At 51.7% G+C, this 14,653-nt stretch overlaps 1 non-coding gene across 1 annotated transcript; it reads left to right on the forward strand.

Annotated features, from left to right (window-relative positions):
* The first annotated feature begins 4,261 nt into the window (after positions 1–4,261).
* Positions 4,262–4,348, forward strand: TRNAN-GUU. Its single transcript has one exon. It is a non-coding gene; the product is annotated as a tRNA-Asn (tRNA).
* The last annotated feature ends 10,305 nt before the right edge of the window (positions 4,349–14,653 follow it).

The raw sequence follows: 14,653 nt of genomic DNA on the forward strand, positions 1-14,653 counted from the left end.
TGATACACATCTAGAGATAGCATCATAATCAGCCAGTCAGAACCTCTCCATAGACCCCTTAGACAACCTTTCTACAATATTGGCTGCAAATATAGAGCAGTGGTCGCAATGGTGATCTATACAGTTATAGATTATGTCAATAACGTCACAGGAGGTGACACGGCATCAGTGAGACTGATACTGGAATACTGCCTCCAGTTTTGGTGTCTTCAATTGAAAAAGATGTTGTAAAATTGTAGCTGGGGCAGCAAAGAGCCACCAAATGTCCTGAGGGCTGGAGAAAAATGCCTCCTAGTGAGCTACTGAAAGAGCTCAACCTGTTTAGCTTATCAAAAGAAGATTGAAAGGCAACTTCATTGAAATGTTGAAGGGCCTTAATGGAGAGAAAAGATTGGGTATTAAAGGGCTCTTTAATCTAGCAGAGAAAGGCCTAATAAGACCCAATGGCCGGAAGGTGAAAAGAGACAAAATCGTATTACAACTAAGGCACAAATATTCAACAGCGAGGATGATTCATCACAGGAACAAGCTACCAAGGAAAGTGGTGGATTCGCCATCTCTTGATGTCATTTCATGAAGACTAGATGCCTTTCTGGAATGTGTTTGCCCCAAAAGTAGCTATTGTGTCATACAGGAGGCCTGTGATATGCAGGGGGTCAGATTAGATGCTCTAATGGTCTCTTCTGGCCATAAAGTCGACTAATATCTGAAAAACTGAGTGCAGCATTGGGAGCAACGTCTGATGTTTCCCTGTCTAGCCGGCTTGCTGCCTAGAACGAACGCTCCTTGAGTGGGGTGATCCACAGGGAGTAGCTCAAACCTCCAAAGTGCCTGGCCAGGGGCAGGACATTAGCCCAGCAAGGGAGGGGTGTGGCAGTGACATCACAAAGGCCTTTTGCAGGATCTCAGACTAGTGGTCCAAGGTGGTGGGGAGGTGGTGACCTCACAGAGAGATGCTGACATCAGCCAGGCAGGACAGGGGCGAGGGGCCAGGGAAACCTCAGAGACCCCTGTGGCTTTGCTTCAGCAAGTCTCCTTCTCCAGGTCTCTCTTTGAGGACTGAGAGAGTATTCGGGTTCACGGACGTGAGCGCCAGGAGGAACCTCTTTCGAGTTTTCTCCTTCCCTCTTAGTGATTTTACTAGAAAACAGCCGTCCCTGTTTAGAAGGTAAGAGCCTCCTCCAGGTTTGAAACCTGTTCAGTCTGATCCATCTGTTGCGGGGGAGTGTTCTGCAGCTCCCACTGTGGGAGGTCCACCCAAAAATGTGGGGCTGAAATAGTGCTTGGGCAGTGATCCCCACCAGTTACCTGGGCCATCCTTTGGGCTCGCTGGTGAGAACCCTCAGCCTCCCCTCTTCAGTCTCTACCCTGATTGGCTGAGCAGGGGGTTATTGACAAGGAGGAGACTCAGGTCCTTGTTGTTCTCTTTTAAGACCAAGGAAATAAGTCAGAACCAGTTCTGTGTTTGATAAATTTTACTGCTTCTCTGCATTAATGGTCTCTGAGCAGTTCATGATTCTCTCTAACATTGCAGTTCTCCTCAAATACTTGCTGAATAATTCCTGTCACTGTTGTTGGTCTGGAGCTCATCTCAGAGCACTTTATTCAGGTCACTCAATGTCTGAAATTCAAGATCTGATGGTTAGTTTGTAAAAGCAGCAAAGAGTCCTGTGGCACCTTATAGACTAGCAGATGTTTTGGAGCATGAGCTTTCGTGAGTGAATGCCCACTTCGTCGGATGCATGTAGTGGAAATTTCCAGGAGCAGGTATACTGAAAACCAGGGCTCTTGGGTCCTATTCCCAACTCTGCCACTGACTGGCTGTGTGACCTAAGACAAGTCAATTCTCCTTTCTCAGCCTTAGCTTCTCCCTCTTTTGAGTAGGGATAATAATGATCCGCTCCTGCCTACCTCAAGGTGGGTGGAGGCAGGGCCGGCTCTAGGTTTTTTGCCACCCCAAGGAAAAAAAATTTGGCTGCCCCCACCCCAGCCCTGGGCTCCCCCCCATAACCCTTGCTGCCCGAGCCCTGGGCTCTGCCACCCCCACCCACACCCACACCCCCTGCCGCCCCAGATCTGGGCCTCCCCCCCATCTGTACCACCCTGCCGCCCCAGCCCTAGGCTCTGCCTCCCCCACCTGCACCCCCCTGCCACCCCAGCCCTGGGCTCTCCTCCACACACCCCATGCTGCCCCAGCTCAGGGCTCCCCCATACCCACCAGTGCTCCCCCACCCACACACCCTCTGCTGCCCGAGCCCTGGGCTCCCCCCACCCACCTGCACCCTCCTTCTGCCCCAGCCCTGGGTCACTGGTAACTTGCTCCCAGGGCGGGTCATTCAGCAGGAATTTTGGATGTGCACAGAACAGAGATAGGACTGGTTCCCGCATGGTTACAGAACTGCAGTAAAGTGGAACAATTTTCAGCTTGTGTGATTGGAGGAGATCTGGATGCATATTATCAGACTGTCCTCCATAAATGAGGAAAAGTTGAGGTGCCTTTATTATTCTTTGTTTCTATGGGGAATTTGCCAGTGCAATATCACTGTCTTCCTTTTAAACAAACAAAACTAGGAAAAAAATGGCAATGGCTGTTGAAAATAGCAATTCCAGTCCTCAAAACCACTGGGAAGCATTTCTTGTTCAATTTTATCTAGTAGGATGCCCCTGAAACAATGGGATAGAGAAACCTGCATCACTGAAAGTGCAGCCATGGAGACACCACACAGCAGCCTTGCCTAGCAGGGGCAGGGGGGCGAGAAGGGACATCATCCGAGCTCCCTGCATCCAGGTCACTTTCCTCAGCCGGGCTGCGTCAGGGGAGGGCAGAGAGCAGCAGCTTCTGATGCTCCCCTCACAGCCCAACCCAGGTGGGGAAAGTGACCAGGACGCATGGAGCACATAGTGTTGCTCCTCGCTCCCCCCACCCTCTGTGGGGCCACGGAGGAGCATTGGGGCAGGGGAGAGCAGTGAGCACCTTTGCACTGCCACACGGTGCCCTTTGATCCCCTGGAGCCCTGGGTGGCTGCTGGGGGCTCCACCCCTAAGGCCAGCCAGGCGCCCCAGCACGAACAGCAGAGACACAGGGAGACTGGCCACCCACTGAGCAGAGGTAGCCTGGGCGGCTCGTAATGGAGGCTCGGGGGGGCTCAGGCTCCCCAAACCTTGTGTTGCCAAGGGGACAGTGGGGCCCATGACTAGGGGCCCTGGCCAAATTGGGCCCCCCTGGGAAAGTCTCCCCCATGTCAGCCCCAGGGCTGGAGGAGCTCCCACTCCCTGCTACGGCCCGGGGGCTGCAGCAGGGGCACAGAGCTTCTCTGGCCTCGGGGCCGCAGCGGGGCCGGGGTAAAGGAGTGACAGGGTGGGGCCAGTGGGGGAAGGGGGGAACAGAGGTGACAGTGGGTGGGGCCATGGGTGGAAGGTGTGGAAGGGGGCAGAGCCACACGCAGAAGTGGGGGGGGCATGGTTCCAGTGCTGGGGCCCCCGCACTTGTTCTCCCTTTCCCTGGGCTTTGGCATCACTAGCCCCTGCTTAGCGAGTAGGGGTCAGTGGTCCCCAAAATGTGGGGCGTGACTCCTAGGGGGACACAGAGGAAGATGGATGGGGGCACCTCAGGGCCTGAGCCAGCCCCCATGGAGGGCAGGGAGGGAGCCCCACTCAGCCCCACTCTGTCCCAGCTCTTCCCCAACCCCAGCCTCAGCCTGGGCCCCTGGCTCCCAGCCCGTCCTCGACCCCCTTACCCCTGTCCGCACCCCTCTCCCCAGCAAGCAATGGCCCCACTCCCAGCCCCGGTTCTCGACCGCGGCTTCCGAGGGGCCACAGCCATGGATACGAGGGCGCAGTGTGAAATGTTTGGGGACCACTGGGTTAGGGTGACGTCCTCAATCACTTCTCTGCAGTCCAATGAAAGCGATTCCTCCCCCACCCACCCCTCCGTCAGGACGGCCTAGGTACGTTCCGCTGCCCTTCACTCATACAGGGAGGAGAATAACATTTCATTGCACTCAATCCTAAAGTGATTTGCAACCCACCACCATCCCAAACTGGTCATTTTGGGGAAGCGGCCCCATCATGCTGCATAGCTAGGCAGAGTAGAGGTGTCTATGCAAACACGGCCTGTTCCTGAAGTCTTCCCCCAGCTCCTCACTAGATGTGAGGGGGGAGCTCATTCAGCCCCTGCTTACGCTTAGTATTGGGAAACTCCTTAGTGTCCCTATCTCTGCTGGCCTTAGATTTCTCCCCCTGTGCCTGTCTTAGCAGCTCAGATGAGGTGGCCGAGTGGTTAAGGTGATGGACTGTTAATCCATTGTGCTCTGCACGCAGGGTTCAAATCCCATCCTCATGGGCTGCATTTAGTCTTCATTCTCCTTTACAGACAACCATCTCCCCCCTTGGTACAATGACAGATCAAACAATGTTGCTTCTTGCAAACAAAAACCTTCTCAGAATCTCAGCTGCCCCTCCCCCCTTTCTTCAAATAAAATATCTAAATCCCAGATTTCTAAAAAAAATTCTCTAGTCCTGCATTTCTTAGTTTTTATCTCAAAAGGGAACAGCCTCATAATCTGCCCCAAACACCCTGGGACATCCCCAAATAATTAAAATACCCGCAACCTGAGCAAGGCCACAACAGTGAACCAGAGCTAGTGGCCAGGCCAAGCTGTTCTGAAGGAGGCAACTCAACCATTTTCTCTCTGCTTCCCTTGGCAAAGTCTGACAGAAAACCAAATTCCCCAAACTGAAAATTTTCTGCTGAGAAACCACTACTAGTCTGTTTGGGGACTTTGGTTTGAATGTACTATTATTATTCTCCTCTGATTTCTGAATCAGTTTTGTCATCCAGGTGTGTTTCCAGCTGTTGAGTTGTGGGGGAGAGAGGCTAACTCATGATGTCTCTACCCCCCTTTCATAGTTTCTTCCAACTGGCTAGGAAGTACCTTTGCTACGATGTGAGCCAAGCAGTGTCCATTGTCGCTGTGCTATCTCGGAGAAGTCTGCATTGTACACGGTTCCTGGGATAGTCCTTGGGAGTGTGGATCCCTTTAATGGGCCAGCAGCGAGTCTGGCTCCTCCATTGTCACACCTGAAAGGCTGGTGGTGGGCATTTCCCAACCTCATCTCAGTCACACACACAGAGCAAAACTTCCCAGCCAATGCTACACACACAATCCAACACAATATTAATGTTCAACAGACCAAGACTTTTGAAATGACACCTCACCAGGCAGACTTTGTACAAACCGTATCATCATTATAGGAGAGTGGTGAATATGGGGCTTCCAGGGCCAGCTTTGAGCACAGCGTGCCACCCCTGGGCTGACATTGCAATGGAGACGTACCCTTAGAGTCCATCTCTCCTGGGATAAAGATGGCAGCATGGCTGGCCTGGGCCATCTGACGTGGGCTCATGGAGCTAAAGCTGAGAGGCTAAAAACTGTGGTGCAGTATTTGTGTTTACACTGAAGCCTGGGTTCGGAAACCCTCACCCCTCGTGGGGTCTCAGAGACTGGGCTCAAGCCCATCTGTCTGCACTGTAATTTTATAGTCTTGCAGCCCAAGCCCCATAACCCTGAGTCAGCTGACCGGGCTTTGCGACAGGTGCCCTGGGTGTGTTAATCGCAGTGTAGACATAACATTAGGCTACATCTCCAGTGCAATGAAACACCCACGACTGGCCCGTGTCACGTTAATCAGGGTCATGCGGCTTGGGCTGTAAAGTTGCAGTGTCCGTGTCTCGGCTCAGGCTCAGTCCCCTGCTCCAGGAGCCCAGAAGGTTGGGAGGGGGTTTAGCAAGTGGAAATGGTAAAACCGCAGAGGAGTATTACCCTGGACTCATGGCATTTCTCCATTGGTCTGTCTGCTCTGGGGCAGGGACAGAAACACGTCCTGCTGCTTTTGTTATTTCAAAGGGCGGTTTAGGATTTTCATTCTCAGACTCGGTGCACAAAACAGGACTCAACCCTCGGCATAAACTAAACGAGCTGCCCACAGATTCTGGCAGCCACAATGAGCATCTGGTGTGAGAGCTCAGACCTGCCCCTGTCCCAGAGGGACGGGGTCGTCTGTGAGGGGACTGGACCACTGACCTATCAGCTCCTAACTCCCAAACTTTCAGTAACTCTATCATCAGTGCCTGTGAGTGTAATTTAAACCATAAGAAAAACCACACTAGGCTAGACCGAAGGTCCATCTAGCTCTGAATCTTGTCTTTTGGGGTACCAGGTGCCCCAAAAGCAACTCAGTAAGGTACCACTGGAACTTGAACCCAGGATCTCCTGTATACAAAACAGTGGTTTTAGCCAGCTAAGCCATGGTGCCTACAGTTGCTGAAGGGATCATGTCTGCACACACCTGACTCTCTGCCAACCTCCATCTGGGCCTGACAAGCTTTGCTGGTGTTTGGATTCAGTAAAGCAGAGGAGCAGGTGAAGTTTTACTCCCAAGGTTCTTTGGACAGGTCTACACTACAAAATTAGATCGGTGTAACTACATTACTCAGGGGTGTAAAAAATTACCTCCCTAAGCAATGCAGTTATATCAGCCTAACCCCGGTGCAGATAGCGCTGTGCCAACAGGAGGGCCTCTCCCATCAACATAGCTTGGGGAGGGGCTTGGTTAGTGAAGATGAAAAGAATAGGTGGCCCATGGCTCTTGCATTTAGGGAGGCTGGGTGTGAGCGCTGGAAGCTCCCTAGAAGTGGGGGGCCCATTGGTGCCCAGACCATGGCATTGCTCCCCCCACCCTTCTCCTCTCTCTGAGGCCCCACCTGTGCTCCCCCCCTTGCTCCTGTTTGGCCACTTCCCACCCCCGCTCTTCCTCTTTGGCTGAGGATGGCTGAGCCACCTTTCGCTCGCTCCCCTCCTCCCCCAAGGCCTTCCTGCCTGCTGCTCGTGCCTCTCCACCCCCTACCACACGGTCTGCCCACCAGCTGCCACCGCCACCTCTCTGACCCGTCGCTGCAACCCACCCTGCCCACCACCCACACCTCTCTGCCTCTCCCTTGAGACCTGCCCTGCCCACCACTTTCACCTCTGTGCCCCTCCCTGGAGACCCACCCTGCCCACTGCCCCCACCTCTCTGCCCCTCCCCTGAGACCTGCCCTGCCCACTGCCCCCACCTCCGAGACCTGCTCTGCCCACCGCTCGAACCTCTCTGCCCCTCCCCTGAGACCCACCCTGTCCACATCTTTCTTCGGTCGTCTGTTGTTATTCCATGAAACATCAAGAATAGAATAAGATGAGTTTACTCCAGGGTGAGGAAAGAAAGGAGCCACCAACCCCCCGGCATTGCTGCTTTAGTTAAAGTGTTTTAACTAAACAGCTATTGAACGTCCTCCCTATGCCCCTTGTGTCAGCAGAGCACATCCATGCTAGCAGTTCTTGGATGGCAACAGAGAGCAGTGCACTGTGGGTAACTATCCCACTGTGCAACTGGCTTCAGGGTGTTTTGGGAAGGGTTTGCAATTCCTCATGGGCTGGTACAGCATCACATGATGCACGTTTCTCTATCCCATCGTTCCATGGGCATCTTAATAGATTACCAGCTGCTTTTCAACTGCAGTGTGCGTGGCGGGGTAGAGACTGTTTGTGTGGGGGGAGAGACAGTGTGTGTGTTGGGGAAGAGTGAGTGTGTTGAGCTAGGTAGGAGTAGATCATTATTATCCCTACTTGAAAGAGGGAGAAGCTATGTCTGAGAAAGAAGAATTGACTTGTCTTAGGTCACACAGCCAGTCAGTGGCAGAGTTGGGAATAGGATCCAAGAGCCCTGATTTTCAATCTAACCATTGGATCTTGAATTTCAGATACTGAATGACCTGAATAAAGTGCTCTCAGATGAGCTCCAGACCAACAACACTGCATAGACTGAGGACGGGAGACTGAGGGTTTTCACCAGAGAGCCCAAAGGATGGCCCAGGTCACTGATGGGGATCACTGCCCGAGCACTATTTCAGCCCCACAGTTTTGGATGGACCTCCCACAGTGGGAGCTGCAGAGCACTCCCCCAAAACAAACAAACAAACACACACACACACCCCCTCCCTCCCGGTGTTGGGAGGAGAACAGGAGAAAGGACAAAAGAAGCAAGAGACAAAGAGAAAGGAGGGAGGGATGAAGGAAAAGGTGAAACAAAAAGGACAAACCCTAATGTCCCCAGTGATTCTAAGGGACAAAATCCTAGGTGTGCAATAAAATTCTGCCTCCTTAAGCTCGTGTTTTCCATGCCTAGAATTCAACTGTCACCAGATGGATCAGACTGAACAGGTTTCACACCTCCAGGAGGCTCTTACCTTCTAAACAGGGACGGCTGTTTTCTAGTAAAATCACAAAAAGGGAAGGAGAAAACTCGAAAGAGGTTCCTCCTGGCGCTCACGTCTGTGAACCCGAATACTCTCTCAGTCCTGAGAGAGCGACCTGGAGAAGGAGACTTGCTGAAGCAAAGCCACAGGGGTCTCTGAGGTTTCCCTGGCCCCTCGCCCCTGTCCTGCCTGGCTGATGTCAGCATCTCTCTGTGAGGTCACCACCTCCCCACCACCTTGGACCAATAGGCTGAGGTCCTGCCAAAGGCCTTTGTGATGTCACTGCCACACCCCTCCCTTGCTGTGCCAATGTCCTGCCCCTGGCCAGGCACTTTGGAGGTTTGAGCTACTCCCTGTGGATCACCCCACTCGAGGAGCGTTCGTTCTAGGCAGCAAGCCGGCTAGACAGGGAAACATCAGACGCTGCTCCCAATGCTACACTCAGTTTTTCAGAAATGAGTCGACTTTATGGCCAGAAGAGACCATTAGAGCATCTAATCTGACCCCCTGCATATCACAGGTCTCCTGTAGGACACAATAGCAGGTGAGGGTCGGGGGCTGAGGAAGCGAGCGGGCAGGCAGTGGCGGGGGTGGGGGGCAGGTGAGCCGGCAGCTGGCCCCAGCTCACCTCCACTCCGCCTCCTCCCCTGAATGCCCCGCCTTGCTTTCCCCCCTCCCCCTGCTAATCAGCTGTTCATGCAGGAAGCCTTGGAGGGAAGAGACGCCGTGTGGCGGCTTCGCACTCAGGCCCAGCAAGGTGGAAACGGAGACAAGGTGAGCTGGGGCAGGGGGGCTGCCCGCACCGCAGCAGGTAACCCGGGGGGGGGGCACTGGGGAACCGCTCCCCACCCCAGCTCACCTACCTCCCCTCTGCCTCCCTGGGCCTGAGCACGAAGCCGCCATTTGCTTCTCAGCCCTCCCAGGCTTCCCGCGTGAACCGTCAGGGGCCGTCAGGGGACAGGGAGAAGGGGTGGTTGGATGGGGCAAGGGTCCCAGGGGGGCCATCAGGAATGAGAGGAGGGGTTGGATGGGGCAGCAGGGGGCAGTCAGGGGACAGGGAAGGAGGGTGGATGGGGTGGGGTCCTGGGGTGTGTGTCAAGGAACATGGAGGGTTGGATGGGGCAGGAGTGGGCCACAACCCCCATGTGGGGTGAGGAGGGAACTGGTTGTTAAGATTTTGGCAGCTCATCACTGGCTGGGGGTGGGAGGCTGAGGAGGCGAGCGGGCAGGCAGTGGTGGGGGGTGAGTATGCGAGCCAGGGATGGGGGGAACGGAGGTGAGCTGGGGGGCAGGTGAGCCGGGGGGAGTGAGGGTCTGAGGAGGCAAGCGAGTGGGCATTGGCAGGGGGTCAGGTAAGATGGCGGTGGGGGAGGAGAGGTGAGGAGGCGAGTGGGCGGGTAGGCAGGTGAGCCGTGGGGGGTGGGGGGCTGAGGCGAGTGGGCGGTGAGCCGGCGGCAGGGGAGGGGGGTTGAGGAGGTGAGCGGGGGGCTGAGGAGGTGAATGGTGAGTCAGTGGCTGACCTGTTCTACTGATCTGGTTGGGCTCCCAGCCCCTCTCCCAGGGTTGCAGTTGTCTGGAGGTGCTGCCTTCCACACCTTCCTCAGTCCCACCTCATTCACTCCACAGGGCGACTGATTACCAAGTGGGGGGGAAGATCTTATTCTACTTCTAGCAAAAAGACATTTTCCTTTTACCTTAATTATACTACCTTAGAGGCCCCCTATAACTTATTAACAAGGTTCAATGCCACCGTTTTGGCGGGGCGGTGCTGGGGAAGGAGGGTTTGTTTCCACGGGGCGGGTGGCGCTTGGGGGGGATTGTTTCGGGGAGGGGCTCAGTGGCGCTGGTGTTCAGTGAGGCCGGGGGGGTTTCATCCCTCAGCTGTTTTCTTTGGAGTAATATTGCCCTCGCCGCTTTACGAGTTGTGCAGGCCTGGACTAAACCACAGCCTCAGTACTCAGCATTCAAGTATCCTGCAGTCTGAACTTCGCATCTGATACATTCCCTCATTGGCTACCATTGTTTGGCCAGCAGGGAAGTGCTTCTTGTCCAACAAGGCAGCCAGATTGGGACCCAGAGGCATGGAATGGTTCTGAAGGAATCAGCTGTTTCTCTCTGCGCTTCATCTAACTTTGGAGCCAGATGGTAAAGGAAAGTTGTGCCCAATTTAATCATGGCGTCCTTCAGGAGTGTGATCAATGCCACTTAACTAGGGAGCAGGGTTCTAAAAATAGTTTACCTGGGCCACAGGTCACCATAGCTTCCATCTCAGGGGTGAAAATCAACCACTAGTACCTGCAATTTCTATCTGAGTTCTTGTCAAATCTTTGACCTTACTTGGAGTAATTTGATACTTCTCTGGCATAGAATTCTTCACCAACCGCACAACAGATCAGTAGCGACACTGAGGTACAACTCCCCCAACTATGCCCTTTTATTTCTTTAATCTGGTGGCACAGATTTAAATTAGGGACTAAATTCAGGCGCGGCTTAGAATCCCTGTAAGACACCAAATCTCAGGTCTCTATTAAAAATAGGTATCTTTCTGCAGCTATAGCACATTCAACACGGATTCCATTTTCTACACATTTGCAGCATCTCCCAGGGGTGAGCTGAAGAGAAAAGTCACTTCCATGTTTCCCATCTCTACCTCGATAGGGATTGTATTTCCCAAATAATAGGCAACATGCAGCTAATGAGGAAGGAGATCTCTTCAGGAGCTGCTTCCTGCAGGGCCTAGGCCACAGCTGCTTTGGGAGCCCAATGCCTGGGCACTTTGTTTAGTTACAAGTTATTTACGAGGGAATCCTCTTCCCAGCCCTTTGGAAAAAATACTGACCTAACCAACTGCACAACAGGGGGATTGGGATGGTGATGGGGAATAAGGGAATCCCTCTGACTTAAGGAAATCCTTCTCTAAGGAAAAGGATAAATGGACACAAATCAGATATTAGGAATGGCAATATACAAAAATCTGTAGGAGAACACTTCAACCTCCCTGGCCACACTATAGCAGCTCTTAAGGTGGCCATCCTGCAGCAAAAAAACTTCAGGACCAGACTTCAAAGAGAAACTGCTGAGCTCCAGTTCATCTGCGAATTTGACACCATCAGCTCAGGATTAAACAAAGACTGTGAATGGCTTGCCAACTACAGAACCAGTTTCTCCTCCCTTGGTTTTCATTCAACTGATAGAACAGGGCCTCATCCTCCCTGACTGAACTAACCTCGTTATCTCTAGCTTGCTTATTCCTTGCCTATATAAACCTGCCCCTGGAGATTCCACTACTTGCATCCGAAGAAGTGGGTATTCACCCACGAAAGCTCATGCTGCAGAACGTCTGTTAGTCTATAAGGTGCCACAGGATTCTTTGCTGCCTCTGACTTACACTATCTTCTTCTGTTGTTACAGAGGGTGAAATGACATTTCCCCCTATCCATGCCCTGTTCCTGCTCTTTGTTATAGTTCAATATATTTTAAGTGAGAAAAATGGTAGTAAAAATATCTGCTCTGCAGCACAACCTGAACCAACATCAGAGCAACTGGGAGTGAAACAACTTCTTCCCCAAGAGTGAACTCGATGACTAACAATGGCTTTGAAATGGGGGAACAGTATAACCGTGATGCTCAGGGTTTGTTTAGACTAGGGAAAGGGATGGAGTTTAGGTCAGGTCAAAGGGAACGCTAATGCCAACCCCTGCACCTGGGCTGCATCTGCACTACAACTATAATTGTCTTTTTACCCCAAGATCACTAACTTGAGCAGCCAACGCCATGTACAGTCCTAGTGGATGTCAGGCACAGGTAGTTTTAGCCTCAGTGTAGCTTGTTGGAATCAAACCTCTCCCCCACCTGGAGCTGATGAACATTCCTGGCAGGAGGGACACACACTCCTTCGACTCAAAGGAAAGGAGGTGATAGAAAAGATCACAGGACTGACCCCAAAGAAGGGTGAGCTGCAAAAGGCAGAAGCAGGCAACTGATCTGGTGGAGCTGAGAGACCACAGTGAAGATGGTGCGAAAATCACAATGTGGGAATTAGCAAATGTGATTTTAAACAAAACAAAACAAAACAAAAACTTTGGCCAGCCCTAGTCAAGGGATTTATAACAGTTCACTCTCATGTGGATTTTGTGATGTCTAATAAGGCTTGTGCGCTGACTGAAGCTTTTCCCACACTCAGAGCATGTGTAGGGCGTCTCCCCTGTGTGGATTCTCCTGTGCGCGCTCAGGACAGAGCTCTGATTGAAGCTTTTCCCGCACTCAGAGCACGTGTAGGGCGTTTCCCCTGTGTGGATTCTTTCACGTCTGATAAGGTGAGAGCTCCGCCTGAAGCTTTTCCCACACTCGGAGCACGTGTAGGGCGTCTTTCCAGTGTGGATTCTCTCATGTCTGATAAGGTCTGAGCGCTGATTGAAGCTTTTCCCGCACTCAGAGCATGTGAAGGGCAGCTCCCCTGTGTGGATTCTCTGATGTGTGATAAGGTGTGAGTACCGACAGAAGCTTTTCCCGCACTCACAGCATGTGTAGGGCGACTCCCCTGTGTGGATTCTCTGATGTGTGATAAGCTGAGAGCGCCACCTGAAGCTTTTCCCGCACTCATGGCACATGTAGCGTCTCTCTTCCAAGTTGATTCTGTTGCGTGGAATAAGGTCTGAGTGGCTACTGTAGTTTTCCTCTGGCCTCCGCTGAGTCTCACAGGCTTTTGTGTTTTCTAGGAGTGCACAACTCCTGGAAATATTCCCTTTGGATCTTCCTGATAACATCCAATGTGGTTCTACTTGCACAGTGTCTTCCTGCTGGGGTTTCTCCTCCTCGTTCTCACTCACCAGCCCATCGCCGGATGGGAGACAGAGAGAATCCAGACATAGGTCACTCCCTGTGCCTGAGAAAAAGGAAATGTCAGAGAGAGGAATGGAAAAAGGGATGAACAAACCAAAATATATGTGGGAGAGATCAAACCTATCAGGTGCTGATTTTCCCCAAACCCTTCCACAGAGAAGAGAGGAAGGCATCAGTTCTGGGTCCTCATTGCACTATAACTCTCAGGGGAAAGTGAGATCAGGGAGCGACCTGCTGCCAGTTGTCAGTCAGAATAGGACAGAAGCCATGAGTGACATCTGCCATAATGATTCCACATCTGCAGGGAACAATCCTGAACTTGAAGAGGTCATAGGGTCTTTGTAGGGCATCCCAAATGTTTCCTGCATTCCTAAGCAGTTGTTGAGTTGTTTAACCAATTCCTCACCTGCAAAGGCAGCTCTCGGGAGCACTTCTTTCTCAGAGCCCTGGAGGTCCGGGACCCACGGCTCTTCCCCTCGTTCCAGCTGCGAGATCACATCAGGTTTGGAAATTGGAAACCCTACTGCAGGCAAAGAAAACACGGGAGGTCAGTGGAATTTGTGGGATACTTGTCACAAAGAATATTCCATGGTTTAACCCCATCTCATTTTTAGGTAGTAACATCTGTAGCCCTCAGGATTCATCTGCTTGCCTGCATCAATATCTCTTTTCTTATAAGTACTGTATTGTGATAGGTTTATTAATTCCTATTAAAAAGAAGTTTGGCTGTAATGCAAGAAACCTACAGGCCAAAAACCTGCATTTTAAGCTAAAGCAAAGTTAGCATAGCTACATCCTGCGCCCTTTTACCCAGAAAAGGAACTGTTTTTCCTATGCCGAAATAAAGTGCCTACGCTTAGGTCTAAGACCCTTTACCTAGACCAACAGACAATGAAGAATAGCAAATGGGATTTTTCAAAGTTGCACTCACAGACTTAACAAGTACCCCACAAGTGCGCAGATACCTGCCATCCATATGCACATACATACTAGTCCATGGAGTAAGTGTACCCTAACATTTCTATGGGGGAAAGACTGAAATTTGGGCATAAGAGGAAGGATTTCCAGCATTTATTTCTATAAAAAGAGGTAACCTACCTCACTATGGTATCCCCACCCCCACCTCGACCTCCTCCTTCTTCTCTACACTTCACCATCTTCAACTACGTATTCATGCTATCCATCTACGACAGCGATTAACCAGTAATAGGCCGCACTTATTTTCTTTTCAAACTTTAAGTTCAAAAGGGACTCGGCTAAGCTTGGTCTCTCTAAACTTTATTTTAGTTTGTGTATTAGATTATTTAGTTGAGCTAAAAAGTAAATTCCAAAGTAGCTTTGACAGCTCTTTGCATTAGTTTCCCTTGCAAGAGCTGTGAAACCGGAACCGCCAGAGGCGAGGCCAACGCCAGTTTATCAAAACAGGGTGTGAATATTAACCAAAGTTTGCAGCACATAATATTGTATCATCATATGTATCTCTTGAATAACAGTAATACAATTGTAACTCTGTAATTC

Source organism: Mauremys reevesii, linkage group 16, assembly GCF_016161935.1.
Source record: "Mauremys reevesii isolate NIE-2019 linkage group 16, ASM1616193v1, whole genome shotgun sequence".
Lineage (NCBI taxonomy): Eukaryota > Metazoa > Chordata > Testudines > Geoemydidae > Mauremys > Mauremys reevesii.